This window comes from Mastomys coucha, unplaced genomic scaffold (genome assembly GCF_008632895.1).
Source record: "Mastomys coucha isolate ucsf_1 unplaced genomic scaffold, UCSF_Mcou_1 pScaffold12, whole genome shotgun sequence".
Lineage (NCBI taxonomy): Eukaryota > Metazoa > Chordata > Mammalia > Rodentia > Muridae > Mastomys > Mastomys coucha.
The window spans coordinates 71,357,786-71,370,359 of record NW_022196894.1 but is presented as its reverse complement, the minus strand read 5'-3'; the positions used below and the strand labels follow the sequence as shown (position 1 = coordinate 71,370,359).

General features: G+C 35.2%; 1 protein-coding gene across 15 annotated transcripts in view; it reads left to right on the top strand.

Annotated features, from left to right (window-relative positions):
- Nucleotides 1-12,574, top strand: part of Robo2 (roundabout guidance receptor 2) — a 1,164,975-nt gene that overhangs the window by 938,824 nt on the left and 213,577 nt on the right. The window lies entirely within an intron of this gene.

Below are 12,574 nucleotides of genomic sequence, written 5' to 3'. Positions count from 1 at the left end.
ATCACTTAGTAGTAGGTGTCCTGAAGGACTAAACCACCAGCTGTAGCTGACATCTCCAAGGAGCTAAGGCTCCTTAGCATCCCTTTGAAAGGATCTTTACTGATGCAGTTCTTCCCCCTAGGGACTCTTTCTTACAGCCACTGACAACAGATTGTGTTATCTATGCTAATGTATAAGGCAGACGATATAATAGACATAATTTAACTTCTGTTTTATAATAGTTTTGCACAAGCTAAATTCCTTGTGATTTGCATCAGAGTTAAGATGTTAAGTCTTTATTAAAAGGAGCATACCTGTTCAGGCTCTGGAGCCCTTGTATGTCAATTCCCAGCAGAATCTTTCCCTGCTCTCCTGTTGCTGGCTGCATGTTTCTCCTACATGTCCTTGGAAAAGCTAGAAGCTTAACTGTGTTTGTCTTACTGAACTTAAATGATCTATACATTTACAACTCTTTCATTGTACCACCTCCCATAGGGCAGTAAGTTTCTTGAGAAATAGACATCAACAATATACCTTAACATCTGCAGACACAGCTTGCCTTTGAATATCAAAGTTATCAATTTTTCACATAACTATAAGCCATTTCTGCCAATCAGTTAAGACAATTAAGACAATTCTACTTGTGTGAAGTATTTTAACTTAAATGAAACCTCTTCCTGAAATGAACCATACTGTATTTAGGTAAAAATGCCAAACATCAAACATTTATTATCAAACATAAAATATTAACTATGGCTCAAAATATAAATATATGTAAAATATAAAAGACTAATCTGGAACACGTCTGAGTTAGGAGATGCCAACCACTGTCTGAATATCCAGGAGGCACAGACCTCCCTTTGAAGTCAAAATGCCTCTTATCCTTAATCAGGCTTTTACCCCCGATATTGCGGATTTTACTGGAGTAAACGAGTGGGCGTGGCAGTCATTCAGTTTGGTGGATAGATAATGATTCAGTTTCACACTGTATACAACCCGTGTACTGTCATTTCACTAGTAGAATACAATTCTGTCAGACATTTATATGCAAGTCAATATTGTTCCCAAGACCATATGAAAGCTGTTAGACCATGATCTATGTTAGGCCTATTTGCCCATTATGCCATGTTGTTTAAGTGACTGCAGGTTATTAACTCACTGTAACAGGAGTCCTCTCTCTGAGGCAGTTGATCATATCCATTTGAAACAAAAGACTGAGAGTTTTGGAGTTTCATTCTTTGTGTATCTTACTTACCCCTAGTACTTGCCATTGGTTAGGACATAACAACACAATACCAGTAGCTAATTTCAGTAATTCTCCAGCATTGCAGCAAAATAAAGAAATTCAAAAATAATCAGAAAGATACAGTCAAGTATATTTTATCATTGAGGGACAATTATTCCCTGTGACATGGCTGCCTGGAGTTTTCTCTGGGCATTAACATAGGTCAAGGCTTCATTACAGGAAGGCTTTATCTGCTGCATTCTTTACATGGTAGCCAATGTTTAAAATAAATTGTTGGAAAGTTGAAACTAAATCCTATGATTCTATTCTATTATAGCATAGGCTTATTTTTTTAAGTGAGAATGGATTTTGGAAAATTGTCAATGTCTCATCACAGAGGCACATAGCTGGTATGAGTCTCCCTGGTTTGCATACATTCAATCCCAGTGAGCCACTAATTTATGAAATCTATGCATACTAACCCTTTTAGTCTCAATGAGGTAGCTTCTGTTATTGTTTTTAGTCTGTAGAACAAAAGAGTTAAACCAAAAAGTTGGACACAGTAGAGCCAGAATTAAGAAAAACAAAAGAATGGAGAAATTTGTTTCCAGGGACATCACTTTTTGTAATCAAACTTATATATCTTCTGAAGAAAAAGAAAAATACAGAAACGTCTGATGAAATAATTAAGTCAAGAATCTGCTATATAAAAAGTACATAAATTGACATGAAGTCTAATCAACACTAATATACTGTTATTTAATAGATAGGTGATATATAGATGACAGATACATGATAGGTAGATTATAAGTATTGGATAGAAAGATAGGTGGAAATACATGCACCTACACATATAATAAGAATTATAGATAAAATATTTGACATTTGTTGTACTTTTTAAAAAGCTAAATAGCTTTTCTCTAGTCTTCATTGGGGCTAAACATTATGCAATTTCTGCTCCACTAATGTTTGAAAATCTGTATTTGAGATCCATTTAGTTTTTGTGTCTTCAATGATGCATTCTCAAGCTCTACCTAGTATGTGACAGAAATCAGGTTATCAACAGTTCCTTCAAACCACCTTTGTATGTCACTGCATAACCTATTACGTGCATTTGCTTACAGCTTTGAACCTTCACTGTCCTCACATAGAACATTGCTGTTGTGGCTTGAGCAGGTTCTCAGTGCTACATTTATCAGCCCTTTCCTAGTCCCAGTGCTCTCCATGAATCTCTTACATGACAGCCAGAGCTAGCCTCCAATGACCTCTCAGACTCCCGAGAGCATCTCATCCTCTGTGAATCCAGTTGTTAGCTTTCAGCCTTCATCTCTTAGCTTACTGAATAGCAGCAGATCATCTGTCTTTTTTACCCCCTACAGAGGAACAAAGTTATTTGGATTGCCCTAAAAAACATTCAGGAAGGACTTAACCGATAGTCACTTTTCAATCACTCTTCCTGTTTCAACACTTTCCCTTTGTACCTCTGTAACAGAAAAGTAACTCTGCTAATAGTCTACATATGAAACACGGGACTGATCAAGAATCAATGTCATCAAGGAGCCATTCAAAACTCCTTCCTTTTTGTAACCAGCCCCATTTCAAAAAGATACTGTACATTTATAAGAAATAAATTAATAGACATATTTTTTCCCTTTAGAAGATCAAACACACTAGCAAAACGTGCTCTTAAACATCTTCCTGTTTCTGTCTCCTGCTGGAAATACCACCACTGGCCTGCTTGGGATGACTTTGTACATTCCTGGCTCATTATTTCGAAATCCTGTTGGTGGCAGGGAAGTTGGAGAACCGAAAGGAGAAGATTAAAAGGCCAGCCAAAGTGAATCATCATATTCAAGCATTGTTTTAATCTAGGTGAGAAAGAGTAACTCTAAAAGGAGAAAAATGAAAATCAAAAGATAATGATAAAATAGTAGCTAGAGGATCACTTCACAGCTCACGAGTAAGGAGAACACGGAGCATTGTATTGAAGTTTCCTCACGCTCCTCCTGCCCTCTTCCCATCCTCCTCTCCCTACTTCCCTTCTTTCCTTATTCCCTTCCTTCTTTCCCTCCTTCCATTTTTCTCATTTTTATCACAGGAGTTTTCCAGAGATAGTTTCAATGGTGAATCTGTGTGGTACTGTGGATTTCTTTAATTTCCTCCACTGAGAAGCAAAGCATCAAATGTCCAGTATCAAACCCCAATCTTCAATGTCTGCCCTGCTCCCCCACCCTATGTGCCAGGTTCAAAGGCTCAGACCGCACTGTTTTTCCCCCCTTTGCCCCTAAACAGACTGAGGCTTCCCATGATTCTTCCTAATGCTCACATTTATAATCATCAAGACAATCTTCATACTTTTCTTGCTTCTGTGGGATATACAGAAAGTCTATATTACCCAGGATACCCCATTCACCGATGCAACCATTATCAAATTCTGGATCTCCAGAGCCTAGCTTAGATCTTCAGAGATGCAGTGCAGGATCATTTTCAACAGATGAACTCTGCATGAAGGGCTTTTAAATTTTGCAGCTTCTAAACTTGCAGTATCCCTTTGATGACTTCACACTCTAGCTATTTTTTTCAATCTTCCTGATGTTGGCACTTCCCTTGAGAGATATATTACAATACACACTGTGCCCAAGCTTAGATAATCACAAGTTCAGATATTTGTGAATATGTAGGCTCAGAAGAAAAATGACTAAAAGCAAGGGTTCTTGTCAATGAATCCTTAAGCACTTCAGCAAGCCCTCCGCCAATCTGTGTGTGCGAGCATTTGCTTTTCGATCACACAACTTCCTTTAGTGTTCATTTGCTTTGCCTTAGATGGGTTCCTTTCTCCTCTTTCATTTTAAAATTCCAAGACATTCATCAGAAACATTTTCTGATGTGAAGAAGAGTGAAAGATTGTGATACTTGCCATTCTTGAACATTGTATAAACTTGAACATAAAATTTTACGTTTCTGGAGAGAAAGGTGAAAAAGTCTAGGAGAGTGAGTTTTTTATGTTCATTTCCCTCCCACTAGGAACATGAAATAGTTAAAAAAAAAAGTCTATCCTGAATACTTTGCAGAAAACTCAGGATCTCTTGAAGGAGCTAGGTCACTTTAGTGACTCGCTCAGTAAACATACCTGCAAATATGCATAAAAAGAAAGCTTTTTTGTTGTTTATTTTTGAGGTTGTAATTCAATTGCCTTTCTCTCTTCCCTATACTTCCTCTATACATCCTCTGCTGACTCTCCTTCTAATTCATGGGCTCTTTCTCCATCAATGGTTACTGCATATATATACTAATTTGTATATTACTGACTATTGCTTGTATAATCCATATAAAGTGGCTTGTATGTATGTATACAAGACTTGACACCAGACAACCAATTGGTATTGCTCTTCCCTGGGCAAGGCCACCTTTCCCATTCCTGGCTTTTATCAGTTGCTTACAGTTTTCTGGAGATTTCAGACCTCATGAGCTTTACCCAGTCCAGTTCTGCGTGTTCATAAGTCATCTTTATTCAGCTCATGTTAGGACAGCCTCTCTCTCTCTCTCTCTCTCTCTCTCTCTCTCTCTCTCTCTCTCTCTCTCTCTCTTTCTCTCTCTCTCACACACACAGAGCTATTCTTCCTATATAATACAGGTTAATCAATAAAATATTCATTGTATCATAATGACAAATATAATAAAGTTGAATGATGTAAATAACCTACTTCAGTGGATATCACTGTAAATGCAGATATTTGTTTCTGGAATGACTTATTTAACTGTGAGAAATTACAATCATAGATCACAAAGTGTGGAATGTTGTACTACCTTTAATATACTCTCTTTAAATATTTAGTCATCACAAACGATGGTTTCCTTGGCATGGATGATAGGAAGGCAATCTGAACATTTTTATTGAACATCTCCTAGATTCTCAGTTTAAGTTTGGCTTCCCTGACTGTGCAGCAGCTTAAACAAAAGCAGTTAACTATCCTACCATGTCAGCAGTCTCTCTTGTCATATTGCACTCTATGAAGCTTCACTTGAACTACTTTAAATCAGATATCACTTTTTAAAAAACCCTCATTACTAAAAGCTCCTCTTATACCTTAGATGGTCCTTTATTTGAACAAGAAAATGGATGTTTGTCACTTTTGAACTTACAGAAACAACTTACTAATTGCCTTTTGGTCTGTATTGCATAGAAAACTATAGGTGTCCTTAAGACATACTTTGATTCATAGATCTCAATACTTTGAGTGAAACAAAGTACATGTAATAATATATGACATCATTTACATGCCATCACTCCAACATGAGTAAATGTACACATATATCTTTATGACATTTTGCATAATGCAGAATCACTATATATAATCTGAATGGGATTAGAAATACTGTTGTGAGAACAATGACTATAGATTTCACTTATAAATAAAAATTAAAATTCTGAGCCTTCTTTCTTCTAAAAAGTTTCTTCCATTTTTCCCCACAATTTCAAAGCCTCTTTTGTGGAGACACTTCACTCTATGGACTGTAGAAAGTTCTGCTATGTCCTGTTAGATACTGGCTTTGAGGCTTCAAGTGTGAAGTTTGCTTTATTAATTCTGTCTGTTTGTTCATTTTAACATCTATTTAAGACTCTGAATAACTTTCACTCGAATTGTTTTGTTTTTAGAATGAATCCCTAATGGATACATTTAAGAAACTTTCGACAGTATCATTGTAGCATTATTCACATGATCTTTATTGTCAAAACATGAATAGAGAAGGTATGTGCAGAGATATATAATTTTGTGATGAAGTATAGCATTTGGAAGTCTACTAGGCCTGTGCCAAGACCTCCCACACATAGAGTTTACACCTGTGTCCACCAGCTTTGTCTGTGATTTTCTTCTGTAGGGTAGTCAGAGGGAATCACTTCAGTGTGATTAGGTCTATCCAGCTCTGGGTAACCTGAAGTCCAAAAACCATAGGAAAGGCCTTGTATGGTCTCGTCATGTTTCCATGGTAACATTTGTGATGGAGAGTTAAAGAACTTATGATACCCTCGTTTCAGTAAGAAACAGAGCCAACTAAGGACTCAAGTGACTAGGTCCAAACCATTGACTTCTACGACTTCACTTTGAATCCCACATTTAAATGTCAAGTCTGACAAAGAATTCTTTGTCCTATAAAAGTGAAACTGATGCTTTAAGTACTTTATTCTTCCATCAGAAGCTAAAGTCTGGTGAATACTTCTTAGCAACAAACACTGTAAAGTATGCTAACATTGTACTCCAGTTTTATCTTGTTTTCTTTGTATGATAGCCCAGAAGTGTGTATTCATATTTTTCTCCAATTTGGAAATGATACAGATAAGACCGTATAAAAGTTAAAAAACTTTCCTAGCTTGTGGATAGCATATCTGGAATTAATTCAAATTCTAACTCTTAATGTTTGTTCTCATAATCCCAACATGATTCCAGCTTATAGTGTCTTAAATACTAAATTAAACAATAACAGATGTGTACCAAATTTTTTCTCCTTTTTTTAACAAGGGGGAGAAGAGAGAAAAAGAATTCACGGACATGGAGAGGGCTCTTAATTTTTCAAATACGTAAAACTTGTTAATATTTTAGCATTTCACAAGCACACAATATAATACATTTGATTACAATTTGCATCACAGAGATTCAAGCTACACAGACACTGTACCAGCACTTCTGTCAGTGCTGGATAAGTATATTTTGTTAGTGTTCTATAATTTTTCATAACATTCATTGTAGCCAGGCCATGAATACACACAGTTTCAACTACTACAGAGGAAACTAGAGTCTGGAATCAGAGCTGCCAAAGATAAGCAGCAAGAGCTAGAGAGCTTTGATGTCAAACTGATGCTGACATTTGAGTTGAGAAACCTATTCCTTTATTTTTTGACTTCATTAATCATATTTAAACTAGTTGTGGCTGTAATAAGGCATTTCTTGTGGATTACAGAAATGAGGTAATGCTGCTACAGCTCAACATGTATCTTTAATGGACTGTTATCCAAATGCCTAAGTATTTGACTCTGTCAGAAGGGCTTTAATGTCCTTCATTGTGCCAACTCAGTTGCTGTCACCCTTGACAGATCCTAATTGGGATTAATTTAGTTATGGGTGACAGACTAAGCTGAAGCAGTAGCCTGTATTCTGTCATGGATCCAAACTAGTTATGAGGTTTGCTTCTCCTGCTTCAGGCAAAGACTTCGCTGACTCTACAAGGGACACAAGAGTACTTGCCAATTCTTTCTTTCATTGTCCTGACTTAATATAACCTCTCTTTCTAGGGTGACCCAATTAAAAATTATATATTGCAGAGGTATTTGGCATTGTAGTAATAAATATGTGTTCTGCAAATTTTTAATCACTTGCCTGTCTGTATTAGTCCTTTAATTATTAATAAAGTGAAATCCATTGATTTCCTCCAGTTGTTCGAACATGAGTCTGACCTAATCCTGCCTGGGGCTTGAAGGGTTCTGAGATGAAGAGCAAATCCTTGAGCTAAACATTAATTTTGTTGGATTTAAACATTGTTGTGTTTTTATCCCTAAAGGAGTCTACCCTTTTGTCCTCTTGATTCTGAATATGCAGAAGTATCAGGAACCTTGGCCTGTTTCATGTTATACATATAAAGCAAATCTTAGGCAAAGCACACTAAATATGTCCTTTCTTATTCTGATAAGGGGTTCTCTTTTAATATGAACTTTAATGTAAATTAAAGTACCTTTTATTAACACTGCATTTTCATACTTTACATGTTGGAAAGACTTTATATAGTTTCAAACCATGGTCAATAACACATTTAGATGTCCCCTTTTCAAGTTTTTCTAATGAAATCTCATTTTATTTAATTTTCCTTTGTTCATTGACATAATATCGATTTAAAGGAGCTTATTTGGTTGATCTATAGAAATTGGCTAATATGTCAGTTTCTTTTCTCAGTCTCTCATGGCATTCAAAGTCATGCTAGTGTGCATGACAGAGTTCTCTTCAAATGAAACTTTTGGAAAAGCAGACATTACACCTTCAGACAAGATAACAAGCTACAAGTTTAAATACAATTTTATCCTATCTATACAGATTGTTTCTCAAAGACAGAAGACAGGAAAAAAAACACTTCATAGCAATATTATCTACAAAATGACTAGTGTTTAATATATTCGTTAAAATTATGCAAACTCATTTATAATGACTTCAATATCATGTTTCATGGTATATATTTGTGATGATGACTGCCCTTGATGATGACTGTGATGATTTCATATATTTCAATTCTTCTATATTTGGGAAATTTATTACAATCTTTATATTGTCTATAGTGTGACCAAATATCATGTAATGTCATCTCACATACCTTGATGTACTTCATAATTATTAGCTACTCAGAATTTAATAGAAACCTTTGGTCATGACTCACAATCAAGTTCAGAGTTTCTTTCTTTCTTTTTTTAACTGCAACATGATTAGAGAATGTTATATATAAATATCTGGTTTATTCCTATCTAAATTGGATTTTAAAACCTTATAGTTAATGTAAATATTTACAATTAGAACCTGAAATCTGGAATGTTAAAAGTGTTTATTTCACAAACAGTAGTAAAATACTAGTATTTTTTTAGAGCTACAGTCTTGAACCAAGTAGTGAACCCTCATAGCTTTTCCTAACCCTAAGTATCAGGGAATTCATTTCCAGCACTGTACTAGTATTTCAAAAGCAATTGTGATTATAGTAACTTCAAAGCAGCAAGCACTTTAAGATGGGCCAATGGAGGTTGGCATCCGTCTTCCATAAAAAAGCAATCTTGCTTTTCCCTGCTGCCACTTAGAAGGGCTTCCTTAGGGACCTTGTTAGATGCTTTCATGTGAGGACCATTTGACCCACTTCTGATTAGCGTGCAGGTTTTCACCATAGTGGCTTTTGGGAGGGAGATGCTGTTGGCTGGTCGCCTCCCTCCACTTGAAGTGAAAGAAAATTCTCAGTGGAATATATTAAGGATATAAAAGGAAAGAAGAAACACCAGTTAAAAGATGTGCAAAGCATGGAACTACTATTAAAACCCCAATGAAAACATTTATTGGTGCTGAGTATTATGAGGACAAGAGAGTCAACTTCCCGGTTTTCTATTTGTGCGCTATTGAGTTTTGCTTTCCCATTTCTTTCTTTCTTTTTTGCTTTTCACAGCATTTTAGGAATAGGCTGTTTAAAAGATGCAAGAGAAAATGACTAGCTCATTTCATATTGGTCTTACCTGCTTTTTATCCTGAATAACCCTTCACATCAATGTCTCTCTACTTTCTCTCTCTTAAATACTGGGTTATTAATACTTTCAATGTGTCATTATAAGTTTCATAGGGTTACATATGGAAATAGTATTTCTTATGCTGTAATCCAGTTTTTTTTTCTGTCTTACACTCCTCTGTCTCCATATAAGGCTTCCATGGTCTAATTTTCCATTAGCATAGGTTGGCTTTAATATAACTGAGCATATATCATGGTGAATTCCATCCACAGTGCTCAACTACACTTTTCATTCCTCCTACTTTATTTCTTTAAAAACCACAGCTGTTGCTAGGATAACAAAAGTGATATTGAATAACTGCTTAAGCTTTCACCTTCCCGGAGGGGTGAGGAGCAGCAGGTAGCATAGCCCCACCCCCAAACCAGATGTTACTTTATTAAAAATTGAACATTTTGGAGGGAGTAGGGGGAAATTTATGCTTTAGACTGTAAGTAGGAATTTGAAATACTGAGAATATGAGTTGGGCAGGCTCAGCATTGAGATACAAGCTTTGCTGCCACTTACGACTAATATTTACTTAAATCAAATTTATGTGTGTGGACTCCTAAAATGCCTAAAGACAATTTTAGATATAAAATAATTGCCACATTCAATGATGAATTCAAAAAGTTTTTTTTTTTGATTGTTAGCTGTTTAGTTAGTTAGTTAGTTAGTTTAGTTAGGTAGGTAGGTAGGTAGGTAGATAGGTAGCTCTTGTTTGTTTAGGCTTTGAGTACAAAGGCACCTGTTTATGATTGGATAGTAACTAAATGTAACACACTATAATAACACATTGGTCTGTCTGTGAGTGTATGGATGTTAATGATGACCAGATTATTCAATTATTACTGGCATTTTAAAGAAATTGAGTCTGCGATACGTGATCACTTAACTACTATTAGTTTATGCCATTTTAAGCTGTGTGCATTATATTTTACATAGATTGTTTTATGTTTCTTTAAAGGCATCCAATATGGTTTTCCTTTCTAGGAGATACATAGTCCATAGCTTTAAAAAAATAGTATAATTTTGGCAATGTTTGATTTATTTTTTCAATTTAATTTAGGAAATATACTACGATTTTTAATCACCAATAAATCATTCCTTAATAATTCAATGCGTTGATATATAAATGATCAGTGTTTTCAAATCTAGCAATACAGTTTTAAAATCAAACCTGAGAAATGTGTCAAATGTTTTTATTTTAACCCATCTATTCCATCATTACAAATCTGAACTTTTTCCTTGTTTGTTATCAGACATACCTTGGGGGCGTTGCTTCTATTTTTACATCGTGGTTAGATGAGAGTCTTAAGGTAGAAAAATTGGAAATTAAATTGGAAGTTAAAACTATGCAGTCTTATGTTCATTCTATAGCATTTTAATTATTACTAAGTTATTTTCATCTTTTATGTAATCAGATTGTTTCGAGCCTTCTAATTAACTTAGGATCACATATACTGACAAAAGCCAGATTACACAAAATACCAATCTTCCAAATTCCTGGGAACTTCACTTGTATGATTGCTTTAGTTCAATCTAGATACTATTGGGTGAAATTATACAGACACATTTATCTTCAGTTGCATGTACTTATCCCTTGTGCATCTTTCTAGGTTTGTATCTGCTTTTTCTACAGTCCTAAATATCCTTAGACACGACCATCTTGTTAGATTTGGCTGTAGGTAGAAAACAGACATTGATGGCATCAGTTATATGGCTGTCAACATCCAATGAGGATGGAGAGTTGAAATCTTACAAGTAGTCAACAAATTTACATATCTTGCCAGTTTAATGTATCTTATTAGGCAAACAAAAAGGGGTTTAGTTGGTCAACTTGTTGTATGATAGTGTGAAATATGAATGCAAATATCATTAATTGTCCTCTGAGTAACAATTGGTGAATTCGTCTTTGGAATTCTACAGGAAAAATGAATTCATATAGAAATGCTATGACAAGCTTAGATTCAATATAAATATATGTAAAAATTGCAGCGGTTTCAGGCAGGGCATGGAGGTGTGTGCCTTTAATTCCAGTACTAGTCAAGTAGATCTCTGCGACTTTGAGGTTAATTAGTCTGGTTTGAATAGGGAATTCTGGGCCACATATTAATCCCCTGCTTTAAATGGATGTCTCTCTGTGTGTGCATGTATGTGTGTGTATGTGTGTGTATATACTGTTTTCAATTATCTAGAATATTGTATTCAGATAATTGAATGAAACTATCTATATGGTTACACTAATCAGAAATAATCATTTCTTTAGAGGAGTGTTTCTCTGGAATAGTCCCATCTTTATGAGCTGCATCATCATGTCCACACTTACCTAAGGAAATGTGTCCATTTTTTTTTATTTATCAGTTCAGTTTGGAGGTGGATTTGGGTATATGAGAATATACTCAGGTATTTTTATTTAAAGAGATTCTGAATAAGAGATTGCTTGATGACCATCTAGAAATTTCTTGAGCAGCTATATAACCTAGAAAATACAGATGTCTTCCATCAGTAAGTAAATCTGGGATGTTAAGTGTAAATTGCTGAGTGGTAGTACCCAGTCAGTAGATTCTGAAGATGATGGCAGGCTGAGGAGCTAAATCTTTATTGTATTCATTGTATTCAATGAGGGTATTTTGCTCCGCAAGTTTAGTATGAAGGGGAAGGAGGAGGGGGAGAGACAGTGTGTATCATTCTGTATTTTTCTAGCTTAAAATTATTTACTGAATAATATTATTTTTATGAAGAACTTCCTTTTAATGCTTAACCAAACTTGTGGATGTGTGTTTTTATTAAGTCTCTTGGTAATGACTTTTATGAAAGACAGCTCTTACAAAAGCAGCTAGAATTAATAAAAGTTATTTTTTTCCTTATAAAAATTAAATGTTACTCTTGTGTCAGAAACTAACAAAGCTCATTTAGTGCTTCTTTGGAGTTGATTATTTATACATTGCTTAAGGGCTTCCCTGAGAAAATAAATCACCAATTTGATTCTTTTTTTTTTCTGTTTCCATTCTTCCAGCTCTCATTATATATAGACAGCAAAGAAATATTGAACCTTTTGCACGTCTGTAATCCCAGCATGCAGGAAGCTG